The sequence below is a fragment of the Phacochoerus africanus genome, chromosome 5 (genome assembly GCF_016906955.1).
Source record: "Phacochoerus africanus isolate WHEZ1 chromosome 5, ROS_Pafr_v1, whole genome shotgun sequence".
Classification (NCBI taxonomy): domain Eukaryota; kingdom Metazoa; phylum Chordata; class Mammalia; order Artiodactyla; family Suidae; genus Phacochoerus; species Phacochoerus africanus.
The window spans coordinates 18,179,899-18,194,104 of NC_062548.1; the positions used below are offsets into that span (position 1 = coordinate 18,179,899).

At 50.5% G+C, this 14,206-nt stretch overlaps 1 long non-coding RNA gene across 1 annotated transcript; it reads left to right on the forward strand.

The window, feature by feature from the left end:
• Nucleotides 1-608: 608 nt before the first annotated feature.
• LOC125127248 (uncharacterized) lies at nucleotides 609-13,037 on the forward strand. Its single transcript, XR_007134897.1, has 3 exons — nucleotides 609-790; nucleotides 1,781-1,950; nucleotides 12,395-13,037. It is a non-coding gene; the product is annotated as an uncharacterized LOC125127248 (long non-coding RNA).
• The last annotated feature ends 1,169 nt before the right edge of the window (nucleotides 13,038-14,206 follow it).

The window sequence follows — 14,206 nt, forward strand, 5'->3', positions numbered from 1 at the left end:
TCTGTGCCAGAGGCCAGCGCCTCACTCGGTTCAGCGCCTACCCTAATCCTGGCCTTGCGACCCAGCCACCCTCTGCAACCTTGCCATCCAGCGCTCTGCAGCCCCGGCCCCTAGTCACAGCCTCCTGTCGGGCCCTCAGCACGCCCTACCCACCCGCTCTGAGTGCGGAGGCGCGAGGCTGCGGGCGCCGGGGGGCGGTGAGAGCGGCTCAGTAACGCGGCTGGCGCGTGTACGTGCGCCGCGGGGCTGGGTAGCCTGGGAGCGAGAGCCGGGCCCAGGTGATCGGGCCTGACGTGGTGCGGTGGCACCCAAAACTTCTCGAAAGGCCGCCGCTAGCCATTTCCTCTCATATTCTAGTCAGGGACCGGAATGCAGTTCCGACACGGCTGTTTGTGGTGTGCTCACTGCTCCGACTGTTAAGGCCTGAGACAGGTGGGTCGGTTTTTTGTTTTTTGTTTTTTTACGAGGTGAGAAGGCAGCAGGACAAGAGAATGGAGCGCCTCCTGCTGGAGGCTGCGTAAGGATGCCCCTCCTACGTAAGACTCCACATCCGGGTCTAGGGGGCTTCAGGGACTAGAGGTCACGGCACCTCCCGTTCCCAGGGCTCCTTGCGGGGACTACATTTCCCAGCAGGCCACGCGGAGGCTGAGTGCTTCCGAGCTCCGGCGGAGTGCCCTCGCTGCAGCGGCAGAGCTTTCCCTCGGGGGTCGGCCTTCGTGAGGCTAGGGCCTTCTGCCGCGCTGCCAGCGGCTTTCCTGGAACTCGGGTCTGGTCTTCTCAGGAGTGTGAGGTGAAGAAGGGTGAGGAGGGGTGGGGTGAGGTGGGAGGGTGGTGACCGGCCCTGGCTGGGCTGCACCCCCGGGTGTCATGCAGGAGACACGCGGGTGGGGGATCTCAGCGGGTAAGAGCTAGCGATGGGCAGCTGTTGGGGTCCGCTTCCTCCACCTGGAGCAGAGGGCGTTTCTGAACACAAGCCTTTGCCGAGCCCCTTTCACGTTGCGCCCCATGAGCCCCCAAAGCACTGGAGACGTAGAAAGGGCAGGACAAGTACCTACACTATCCTTTTCAGTTTTCCACCCTCCATTCTTTTTCTGGAGTCCAGTTATTCCGTCAGCCAACTCATCTAATAGTCCCACAAGCCACCCCGCCTTAAAATTAAGGCCTGGGGAGTTCCTGCTGTGGCACAGTGGGTTAAGGATCCAGCATTGCTTCAGCTGTAGCTGGTCTCAGTTGCAGCTCAGTTTCGGTTCCTGATTCGAGAACCCCAGGTGCGACCAAAAAAAAAAAAAAAGAAAAAAAAATTCAGATCTCTGCTGCTGTTCCAAAGATATCCACTGAATTCTGCCTTTACCCCCCCCCCACCACACACAGGTGTAAACACTTGGCCTTCCCTCAGGTCCAGCTTTTTCAGAACTTTTCGCTAGGCCACTGTGTTCCCCCAACCCAGAGACAGTGATTAAAGCTGAGATGGTTTGGTGAAGTTCAATTTTATCATGTGACATTGAGTCCAGCTCCCGAGAGCTGCACACACCTGCATTCAGGACCTTGATCTTAGTCTCTTGATACCCTGGGCCCATTGCTCAGAGGGGAAGCTCTGTGGTGAGAGGATAGTTGTGGAGGATGCTGAGGCTAAGCCGAGATAGTCTTTTTAGTTCAGAGAGTCTCAACCTTCGCTATAACTTAGTTGTTGTTGCTCCTGGGTGCTAGGCGAAGACTTTTGTAAAACTTCCAGGTAATTTTGATATGCAGCCAGGATTGAGATCATTGCTTTAATTCCTAGGGCAGAACACATGGGATTAAGATGGCGAAATAGAAGGACTGGAGCTCAACTTCTCTCCTAAAAACAACAAAATTCACAACTAAAGGTTGAGCATTTTTCACCCAAATGGACGAGAATCCTTAAAAAAAGATATCCTACTCCAGAAGAAAAAGAGGAGGCCACATCAAGAGGTAGGAGGGGCGATTTCGTGATATAAACAACCCCATACCTCCTGGGTGGGAAGCCCCACAGATTGGAAACTTAATTGGTTCACAGAGACTCACCTACAGGAGTGAGAGTTCTGAGCCCCACATCAAACTCTCACGTGTGGGGATCTGGCACAGGGAGAAAGAGCCCCTGGAGCATCTGGCATTGAAGGCCAGTGGGGCTTGTGCGCAGGAGCTCCACGGGACTGGGGGAAACGGAGACCCCATTCTTAAAAGACGCACACAGACTTTTACGTGCACTGGGTCCCAGGGCAAAGCAAAGTCTCCATAGGAATCTGGGTCAAACCTGACTGCACTTCTTGGAGGACGTCCTGGGAAAATAGGGGTGAATGTGACTTGTGAGGGAAGGACATTGAAAGTAAAGCTCTCGGGAATATTCAGCAGGTGCCTTTCTCTGGAGGGGGCCATTTTGGGAAAAATCTGGCCCCACCCGTCAGTCGGGCTGAGAAGCTCCAGGGCAAACAAGACCCAGGTGGGATCACAGCCTGGCCCCTCAGTAAACAGGCTACCTAAAGACCCCTCAGGCACACAGCTGCCTCTAATCCCATCCAGAGACTAAGCCCCACCCACCAGAGGGATTAGAATCAGCTCCACCTACCAGTGGGCAGGCATCAGCCCCTCCCATCAGGAAACCTACAGCAAGTCCCCCATACCGACTTCAGCCACAGGGGGGCAGACATCAGAAGTAAGAGAGGCTACAACTCTTATCTGTAAAAAAGGTCACCACACCAAAAACCTATAAAAATGAAAAGACGAGTTCCTGTTGTGGCGCAGTGGTTAACGAATCCGACTAGGAACCATGAGGTTGCGGGTTCGGTCCCTGCCCTTGCTCAGTGGGTTAACAATACGGCGTTGCCGTGAGCTGTGGTGTAGGTTGCAGACGCGGCTCAGATCCTGCATTGCTGTGGCTGTGGTGTAGGCCGGCGGCTACAGCTCCGATTAGACCCCTAGCCTGGGAACCTCCATATGCCGTGGGAGCGGCCCAAGAAAAGGCAAAAAAAAAGACCAAAAAAAAATGAAAAGACAGAGAACTATAACTCATGAGGGAGAAAGGAAAAACCTCAGAAAATCAGCTAAGCAATGGGGAGATTCTCAGCCTCCAGGAAAAAGACTTTAGACTCTTGATGCTGAAGATGATGCAAGACATTGGAAATAAACTGGAGGCAAAGATGGAAACTTACAGAAACACTGAGCAAAGAGCTAGAAGATATAAAACTTAAGAAGAGATGCAAAATACAATAACTGAAATAATTCCTAGGGCAGATGGGGGTGGCGCTGGGATGGCCAGAAGCACTGGGCCAGGCCCCTCCAGCCAGAAGCAGCCTCAGCCCTTTTCCCAGTGAGCTAGACAAATCATTTTTAACATTTTCTCTGTGCTGTGAAAGCAGGAAGCTCTGCTCTACAGTATCTGACAGCCTTGGGAAGAAAGACCAAGTAGGAAACGCATAATTTCAGGAAGAGATAAGGAAGGCCTGGGCTTGATGGTGCTTGTAGGAGGGAACAGCTGTGATAGTCACAGAGAGAGAGATGGATTTTGGTGGCTAACTAGATCCAAGTTTTTGGCAACCAGCGGCACTTTTAATTGACTGCACTGATGGTGTCCCAACCAACTCAGAGGAGAGTTGCAGAACCGCTGTGCTTCTCCTAGGGCCCCCAGGTCCCTGAATGGGCCGGGGACATTATGGCTGGTCCAGTCCCAGACGCTAGCAAATCGAACAGCAGCCATTCAGACTGTTAGAAGGGCTTCTACTTTATGAAGCCAAAGGCCCTTTTTTACACAGGGCAGCAGCTGCACTCCTGAGAGTGATGGCTACTGCCGAGACCAGCTCAGCAGGATGGGGCTGAAGAACGGGTGCTGTGAAACTTAAGGGAAAAAGTTAACATCAAACAACACACAGAGACATTTATCTTAAGTAAAGGTGGGAACCAGGGGACTCAAGGTCTCAGGAACCAAGAGCGCCGCCTCAAGAAACCACACTGCTTTTAGTGTGTTTTTTAGGATTACCGTCAAGTGAGAAGGGGGTTGTAGGTGCAGGATATAGGTTTTTTTAAGTTATTTTAAAAGTCACATAGCCGGTGGCTGATTAAGCTTTTACTCTGACCTTTAGGCATTTAACAATCACTAGCATTTGAGGAAGCTTGGCGTCAGCTATCTATGCATAACCTCTAGAGAATCACCATTGTGCTTCTGCAGACGGCTTGCTGGGGTGCCTAGGTTTGCACCTCGGTTCTTCTTTGCTAATGTATATCCAGCTAAGGACCCCTCATGAACCCCTTGGGGCTATGGGGCTCCTCTTTTATTCCTAAGAGGACGTATCATGCTGTGCAAACGGGCGTGCCTAGACCAACGCATTAAGTCCTCTTTGTTCAGCTGGCCCTATGAATAGCTTATGCCTTTAGGTCTTTGTTCTTAAGCTTAAGTCATTCACCTGTTTTCAAGCAAGAAGATGGGGTAAAGTAAAGCAGGACAAGATGAGAGTTTTCAGCAGAGAGGCTAAGAAAACATTGTAGAAACATGTCTTGTGACATCTCCCCCTTTTTGTTTTTGTGAGAGGACAAAAGTAGATCTTGTAACTTCTTTCTTCATTACTTCTTGGATTGTTCGCTTTGTGCATCTATAGACTAAATGGAAAATTATTAAGAATCCTAGAAATGCAATTAATGATCAGATTATTCCTCCACCAAAATCTTTAAACCATTTTGAAGGATTATTTTAAAGTCTTTTTTTTTTTTTTTTGTATTTTTGCCATTTCTAGGGCCGCTTCTGCAGCATATGGAGATTCCCAGGCTAGGGGTCTAATCGGAGCCTTAGCCACTGGCCTACGCCAGAGCCACAGCAACGCTGGATCTGAGCCGCATCTGCAACCTACACCACAGCTCACAGCAACACTGGATTGTTAACCCACTGAGCAAGGGCAGGGATCGAACCCGCAACCTCATGGTTCCTAGTCGGATTCGTTAACCACTGCGCCATGACGGGAACTCCTATTTTAAAATCTTTTAGAATAATATCTAATACCTCTTTATGAGGTATATTTTGTAGAGAGGCCTTCTGAATACTCAGGACTCTTGGCTGCAGTTTTTTATATATCCAGAGTCAGCTTAACCGAGTGACCTCTTAAATGTCTCTTAATTTGTTTCAATGATGTTACGCTGGAATTGTACTCATAGGGAGTAACACAATAAGAAGTAAAAGATTAATTGATTTTCCTTTTTGACTTTTTATAAGTATAATTTTCATCCCAGGTTTGAGTATTTTTAAAGTTAAGAGTGCTCTTCCACAAGTCAATTTGAGACTTGCTATTATCAAATTGAGAATAGGGAGGCACAAGGCCTGAATCTTTCCAACGTGTGGGGCTTTTGGCTTTAATTATTATTTTTTGTTGGTCTGATTGGCTGGAGACCATCCGAGAGAGTAATTCATTAACAGAACACAGAGGTTGATGGCCCATACAGCCAGGAATCGGCTTCCCCTTAGGGGACCAATCCCATACAGTTCCATAGGAACCATTAAGCAGTATGACCTCCCTCCATTGCCCTGCATATATTCCAGTGAATTTGATTTTTCATTCTCTTGAAGGTATCTGTCCTTTTTAAGGGACATAAAGTCCTATCAGGCATCCCCATATTAACTGGTTTCACCTGACGGTAAGCGAAACTCCAGCCTGTAACTAAATGTAAATCTTCACTAGTGTGAATATTTAAATTTCCTGAAAGCCACATTTGAGGTTCAGGAATTAAACATATAAGTTTTCTTTTCTAATACAAATCAGCCAATTTTTAAACTTTAAAATTTGATTAAAAGGTATCCCTTCTTTTTTTAAAAAATAGGACAGTTTGTCATCCTCCAGCTCCAGGGACCCAGGGGAAATCATTAATAGATAAATATATGCACTGGAGCCTCGCCCCATTCCACAGGTCTCAATAAATGAGGATTGGGGCCATAGGCCCAGTAGGTATGATTAATTTCTCCCGATGCTGCTAAGGGAATACTCACTGCAATAGAAACCAAAGTAAAGACAGCTAGGACCAAATTATTTGGTGTGAAAGGCTTTCCTTCTCAGTAGATTTTCGGCTTCTTGGGTTAGATGTTTGATCTGACCCCAAGTGGGAAGATGAGCCCTTCGGGTCTGTGGCAGCGACACACGAGTTGGTGTCACAGACATCGTTGCTATATCCCTGGTGGGCAGCTCTGGATCCCAAATCATGAATTGGGGTCTCTTCAGTATGTTCTTGTCCATCATCCTTCTTCTGGGGTCTGGAGTCAGGGATGCTTCACAGGCTCGTTCATGATATGGTTTGATTCTTCTTGATGGAATCCAAACAGGTTGTAATCCATGACCTGGTGAAATACAAGCATATCCCCTGGGGACCAGACATTTGTTAATGGATCCTGCCACCAAATCAAGGGCTGTTCAGCCTGAGGAAAGTTAATCTTATTTCATTTTGTATTAAAATGTTTTCTTGAAGCCTTTTTTCGTCAGAGGCCAAATTTAAAAAATTTAAAGTGAATAAGGTTTGAAAGGATGAAAATGCAGCCTAACCCTCCAAGACCCCAAGAAGGTAGTAAAGAGCCCTAACTCCAGCTTCCTAAAAAGCCCTAGATGCCCTCAAATTCCAGACCCTGCTCCCTGCCAGTAAATAGGTAGGAGGTCACACTTCTTGCTGTTCCAGGGTCTGCTCTCTGTGTGAAACTAGGTGAAAGGATGTAAAATAGGCCCTTGAGTGCGTGATCCTGGCCTAAGTAAGATAACAGGAAATGAGTTGACCAATCGCTTATCTGGATTCTGTAAGACTGCTGGTGCCATGGAAGAAATGATTACACATTGAAAGCCCTAGTGGCCTATCTCAACTGCAATCTGTCGCTGTGCCCAGGAGCCCGCGCAAATGCGGACCTCCGGAACTGTGGAAAAAGGATTGGACCACGGAGCGCGGGCTCTCGATGTTTTAAAATGATTGGTTTGCGAAGCGCGGGCTTTGTTGTGAACCCCATAGAAGCTGTCCCGATTCCGCACTCGGGGCCACAGTCCTCTACCCCTGCGTGGTGTACGACTGTGGGCCCCAGCGCGCTCAGAATAAAAATCCTCTTGCTGTTTGCATCAAGACCGCTTCTCGTGAGTGATTTGGGGTGTCGCCTCTTCCGAGTCCAGACGAGGGGGATTTTCCTTCTACTGGCCTTTTCATTTGGTACGTTGGCCGGGAAACCCCGCGACCACCCCTCACACCCGAGAACCGACTTGGAGGTAAAGGGAGCCCCTTTGGAACGTGTGTACCGGCCGGCGTCTCTGTTCTGAGTGTCTGTTTTCTGTGATGTGCGCTTTCGGTTTGTAGTTGTCCTCTCAGACCGTAAGGACTGGAGGACTGTGATCAGCAGACGTGCTAGGAGGGTCACAGGCTGCTGCCCTGGGGGACGCCCCGGGAGGTGGGGAGAGCCAGGGATGCCTGGTGGTCTCCTACTGTCGGTCAGAGGACCGAGTTCTGTTGTTGAAGCGAAAGCTTCCCCCTCCGCGGCCGTCCGACTCTTTTGCCTGCTTGTGGAAGGCGCGGACGGGTCGCGTGTGTCTGGATCTGTTGGTTTCTGTTTCGTGTGTCTTTGTCTTGTGCGTCCTTGTCTACAGTTTTAATATGGGACAGACGGTGACGACCCCCCTTAGTTTGACTCTCGACCATTGGACTGAAGTTAAATCCAGGGCTCATAATTTGTCAGTTCAGGTTAAGAAGGGACCTTGGCAGACTTTCTGTGCCTCTGAATGGCCGACATTCGATGTTGGATGGCTATCAGAGGGGACCTTTAATTCTGAGATTATCCTGGCTGTTAAAGCAATTATTTTTCAGACTGGACCCGGCTCTCATCCTGATGAGGAGCCCTATATCCTTACGTGGCAAGATTTGGCAGAAGATCCTCCGCCATGGGTTAAACCATGGCTAAATAAACCAAGAAAGCCAGGTCCCTGAGTTCTGGCTCTTGGAGAGAAAAACAAACACTCGGCCGAAAAAGTCAAGCCCTCTCCTCGTATCTACCCCAAGATTGAGGAGCCGCCGACTTGGCCGGAACCCCAACCTGTTCCCCCACCCCCGTATCCGGCACACGGTGCTGCGAGGGGACCCTCTGCCCCTCCTGGAGCTCCGGCGGCGGAGGGACCTGCTGCCGGGACTCGGAGCCGGAGGGGCACCACCCCGGAGCGGACAGACGAGATCGTGACATTACCACTGCGCACCTTTGGCCCTCCCATGCCGGGGGGCCAATTGCAGCCCCTCCAGTGTTGGCCCTTTTCTTCTGCAGATTTCTATAATTGGAAAACTAACCATCCCCCTTTCTCGGAGGATCCCCAACGCCTCACGGGGTTGGTGGAGTCCCTTAGGTTCTCTCACCAGCCTACTTGGGATGATTTCAACAGCTGCTGCAGACATTCTTCACAATCGAGGAGCGAGAGAGAATTCTGTTAGAGGCTAGAAAAAATGTTTCTGGGGCTGACGGGTGACCCACGCAGTTGCAAAGTGAGATTGACATGGGATTTCCCTTGACTTGCCCCGGTTGGGACTACAACACGGCTGAAGGTAGGGAGAGCTTGAAAATCTATCGCCAGGCTCTGGTGGCGGGTCTCCGGGGCGCCTCAAGACAGCCCACTAATTTGGCTAAGGTAAGAGAGGTGATGCAGGGACCGAACGAACCTCCCTCGGTATTTCTTGAGAGGCTCATGGAAGCCTTCAGGCGGTTCACCCCTTTTGATCCTACCTCGGAGGCCCAGAAAGCCTCAGTGGCCCTGGCCTTCATAGGGCAGTCGGCTCTGGATATCAGAAAGAAACTTCAGAGACTGGAAGGGTTACAGGAGGCTGAGTTACGTGATCTAGTGAAAGAGGCAGAGAAGGTGTATTACAGAAGGGAGACAGAAGAGGAGAAGGAACAGAGAAAAGAAAAGGAGAGAGAAGAAAGGGAGGAAAGACGTGATAGACGGCAAGAGAAGAATTTGACTAAGATCTTGGCCGCAGTGGTTGAAGGGAAGAGCAGCAGGGAGAGAGAGAGAGATTTTAGGAAAATTAGGTCAGGCCCTAGACAGTCTGGGAACCTGGGCAATAGGACCCCACTCGACAAGGACCAGTGTGCGTATTGTAAAGAAAAAGGACACTGGGCAAGGGACTGCCCCAAGAAGGGAAACAAAGGACCGAAGGTCCTAGCTCTGGAAGAAGATAAAGATTAGGGGAGACGGGGTTCGGACCCCCTCCCCGAGCCCAGGGTAACTTTGAAAGTGGAGGGGCAACCAGTTGAGTTCCTGGTTGATACCGGAGCGGAGCATTCAGTGCTGCTACAGCCATTAGGAAAACTAAAAGATAAAAAATCCTGGGTGATGGGTGCCACAGGGCAACAGCAGTATCCATGGACTACCCGAAGAACCGTTGACTTGGGAGTGGGACGGGTAACCCACTCGTTTCTGGTCATCCCTGAGTGCCCAATACCCCTCCAAGATGGGAGCTCAAATTTCTTTTGAACAAGGAAAACCAGAAGTGTCTGCGAATAACAAACCCATCACTGTGTTGACCCTCCAATTAGATGATGAATATCGACTATATTCTCCCCTAGTAAAGCCTGATCAAGATATACAGTCCTGGTTGGAGCAGTTTCCCCAAGCCTGGGCAGAAACCGCAGGGATGGGTTTGGCAAAGCAAGTTCCCCCGCAGGTTATTCAGCTGAAGGCCAGTGCTACACCAGTATCAGTCAGACAGTACCCCTTGAGTAGAGAGGCTCGAGAAGGAATTTGGCCGCATGTTCAAAGATTAATCCAACAGGGCATCCTAGTTCCTGTCCGATCCCCTTGGAATACTCCCCTGCTACCGGTTAGGAAGCCTGGGACCAATGATTATCGACCAGTACAGGACTTGAGACAGGTCAATAAACGGGTGCAGGACATACACCCAACGGTCCCGAACCCTTATAACCTCTTGAGCGCTCTCCCGCCCTAACGGAACTGGTACACAGTATTGGACTTAAAAGATGCCTTCTTCTGCCTGAGATTACACCCCACTAGCCAACCACTTTTTGCCTTTGAGTGGAGGGATCCAGGTACGGGAAGAACCGGACAGCTCACCTGGACCCGACTGCCCCAAGGGTTCAAAAACTCCCCGACCATCTTTGATGAAGCCCTACATAGAGATCTGGCCAACTCCAGGATCCAACACCCCCAGGTGACCCTCCTCCAGTACGTGGATGACCTGCTTCTAGCGGGAGCCACCAAACAGGACTGCTTAGAAGGTACGGAGGCACTACTACTGGAATTGTCTGACCTAGGCTACCGAGCCTCAGCTAAAAAGGCCCAGATTTGCAGGAGAGAGGTAACATACTTGGGGTACAGTCTGCGGGACGGGCAGCGATGGCTGACGGAGGCACGGAAGAGAACTGTAATCCAGATACCGGCCCCAACCACAGCCAAGCGAGTGAGAGAGTTTTTGGGGACAGCTGGATTTTGCAGACTGGATCCCGGGGTTTGCGACCTTAGCAGCCCCACTCTACCCGCTAACCAAAGAAAAAGGGGAGTTCTCCTGGGCTCCTGAGCACCAGAAGGCATTTGATGTTATCAAAAAGGCCCTGCTGAGCGCACCTGCTCTGGCCCTCCCTGATGTAACTAAACCCTTTACCCTTTATGTGGATGAGCATAAGGGGTAGCCCGGGGAGTTTTAACCCAATCCCTAGGACCATGGAGGAGATCTGTTGCCTACCTGTCAAAGAAGCTCGATCCTGCAGCCAGTGGTTGGCCCGTATGCCTGAAGGCTATCGCAGCTGTGGCCATACTGGTCAAGGACGCTGACAAATTGACTTTGGGACAGAATATAACTATAATAGCCCCCCATGCGTTGGAGAACATCGTCCGGCAGCCCCCAGACCGATGGATGACCAACGCCCGCATGACCCACTATCAAAGCCTGCTTCTCACAGAAAGGATCACGTTCGCTCCACCCGCCGCCCTCAACCCTGCCACTCTTCTGCCTGAAGAGACTGATGAACCAGTGACTCATGATTGCCATCAACTGTTGATCGAGGAGACTGGGGTCCACAAGGACCTTACAGACATACCGCTGACTGGAGAAGTGCTGACCTGGTTCACTGATGGGAGCAGCTATGTGGTGGAAGGTAAGAGGATGGCTGGGGCGGCGGTGGTGGACGGGACCCACACGATCTGGGCCAGCAGCCTGCCGGAAGGGACTTCAGCACAAAAGGCTGAGCTCGTGGCCCTCACGCAAGCTTTGCGGCTGGCCGAAGGGAAATCCATAAACATTTATACGGACAGCAGGTATGCCTTTGCGACTGCGCACGTGCACGGGGCCATCTATAAACAAAGGGGGTTGCTTACCTCAGTAGGGAGGGAAGTCAAGAACAAAGAAGAAATTCTAAGCTTGTTGGAGGCCTTACATTTGCCAGAAAGGCTAGCCATTATACATTGCCTTGGGCATCAGAAAGCCAAAGATCTCATCTCGAAAGGAAACCAGATGGCCGACCAGGTCGCCAAGCAGGCAGCCCAGGGTGTTAACCTTCTGCCTATAATAGAGACGTCCAAAGCCCCAGAACCCGGGTGGCAGTACACCCTAGAAGACTGGCAGGAGATAAAGAAGATAGGCCAGTTCTCTAGGATCCCAGAGGGGACCTGCTATACCTCAGATGGGAAGGAGATCCTACCCCACAAAGAAGGGTTAGAGTATGTCCAACAGATGCATCGTCTAACCCACCTAGGAGCTCAACATCTGCAACAGTTGGTCAGAACATCCCCTTATCATGTTCTGAGACTACCGGGAGTGGCTGACTCGGTGGTCAAACATTGTGTGCCTTGCCAGCTGGTTAATGCTAATCCTTCCAGAATGCCTCTGGGAAAGAGACTAAGGGGAAGCCACCCAGGCGCTCACTGGGAAGTGGACTTCACTGAGGTAAAGCCAGCTAAATACGGAAACAAATATCTATTGGTTTTTGTAGACACCTTTTCAGGATGGGTAGAGGCTTATCCTACTAAGAAGGAGACTTCAACCGTGGTGGCTAAGAAAATATTGGAGGAAATTTTTCCAAGATTTGGAATACCTAAAGTAATAGGGTCAGACAATGGTCCAGCTTTTGTTGCCCAGGTAAGTCAGGGACTGGCCAAGACATTGGGGATTGATTGGAAACTGCATTGTGCATACAGACCCCAAAGCTCAGGACAGGTAGAGAGGATGAATAGAACCATTAAAGAGACCCTCACCAAATTGACTACAGAGACTGGCATTAATGATTGGATAGCTCTCCTGCCCTTTGTGCTCTTCAGGGTTAGGAACACCCCTGGACAGTTTGGGCTGACCCCCTATGAATTGCTCTATGGGCCCCCCCCCCCCCCCCCCCCCGTTGGTAGAAATTGCCTCTGTACATAGTGCTGATGTGCTGCTTTCCCAGCCTTTGTTCTCTAGGCTCAAGGCGCTCGAGTGGGTGAGGCAGCGAGCGTGGAAGCAGCTCCAGGAGGCCTACTCAGGAGAAGGAGACTTGCAAGTTCCACATCGCTTCCAAGTTGGAGATTCAGTCTATGTTAGACGCCACCGGGCAGGAAACCTCGAGACTCAGTGGAAGGGCCCTTATCTCGTACTTTTGACCACACCAACGGCTGTGAAAGTCGAAGGAATCTCCACCTGGATCCATGCGTCCCACGTCAAGCCCGCGCCACCTCCCGACTCGGGGTGGAGAGCTGAAAAGACTGAGAATCCCCTTAAGCTTCGCCTCCATCGCCTGGTTCCTTACTCTAACAATAACTCCCCAGGCCAGTAGTAAACGCCTTATAGACAGCTCGAACCCCCATAGACCCTTATCCCTTACCTGGCTGATTATTGACCCTGATACGGGTGTCACTGTTAATAGCACTCAAGGTGTCGCTCCTATAGGCACCTGGTGGCCTGAACTGCATTTCTGCCTCCGAATGATTAACCCCGCTGCTAAAAGCACACCTCCCAACCTAGTCCGTAGTTATGGGTTCTATTGCTGCCCAGGCACAGAGAATGAGAAATACTGTGGGGGTTCCAGGGAATCCTTCTGTAGGAGATGGAGCTGCGTCACCTCCAACGATGGAGACTGGAAATGGCCGATCTCTCTCCAGGACCGGGTAAAATTCTCCTTTGTCAATTCCGGCCCGGGCAAGTACAAAGTGATGGAACTATATAAAGATAAGAGCTGTTCCCCATCAGACTTAGATTATCTAAAGATAAGTTTCACTGAAAAAGGAAAGCAGGAAAATATTCAAAAGTGGATAGATGGTATGAGCTGGGGAATAGTTTTTTATAAATATGGAGGGGGAGCAGGGTCCACTTTAACCATTCGCCTTAGGATAGAGACGGGGACGGAACCCCCTGTGGCAGTGGGACCCAACAAAGTACTGGCTGAACAGGGGCCCCCGGCCCTGGAGCCACCACACAACTTGCCGGTGCCCCAATTAACCTCGCTGCGGCCTGACATAACACAGCCGCCTGACAACGGTACCACTGGATTGATTCCTACCAACACGCCTAGAAACTCCCCCATCCCACCAACACCTTTGCAATAGCACTATGGTTTATGAGCAGGCCTCAGAAAATCAGTATTTAGTACCTGGTTATAACAGGTGGTGGGCATGCAATACTGGGTTAACTCTCTGTGTTTCTACCACAATCTTTAACCAATCCAAAGATTTCTGTGTCATGGTCCAGCTCGTCCCCCGGGTATACTACCATCCTGAGGAAGTAGTCATCGATGAGTATGACTATCGGCCTACCCGCTCAAAAAGAGAGCCCGTGACCCTTACCCTAGCCGTTATACTTGGATTAGGGATGGCCGGTGTGGGGACAGGGACAGCTGCCCTGATCACAGGACCACAGCAGCTAGAAAAAGGACTTGGTGAGCTACACGCGGCCATGACAGAAGATCTCCGAACCTTAGAGGAATCTGTTAGGAACTTAGAAGAATCCCTGACTTCTTTGTCTGAAGTGGTTCTACAGAACCGGAGGGGATTAGATCTGCTGTTTCTAAAAGAAGGTGGGTTATGTGCAGCCTTAAAAGAAGAATGTTGCTTCTATGTGGATCACTCCGGAGCCATCAGAGACTCCATGAGCAAGCTTAGAGAAAGGTTAGACGTCGAAGAGAAAGAGAGGCTGACCGGGGGTGGTTTGAAGGATGGTTCAACAGGTCTCCTTGGATGACCACGCTGCTTTCTGCTCTGATGGGACCCCTAGTGGTCCTGCTCCT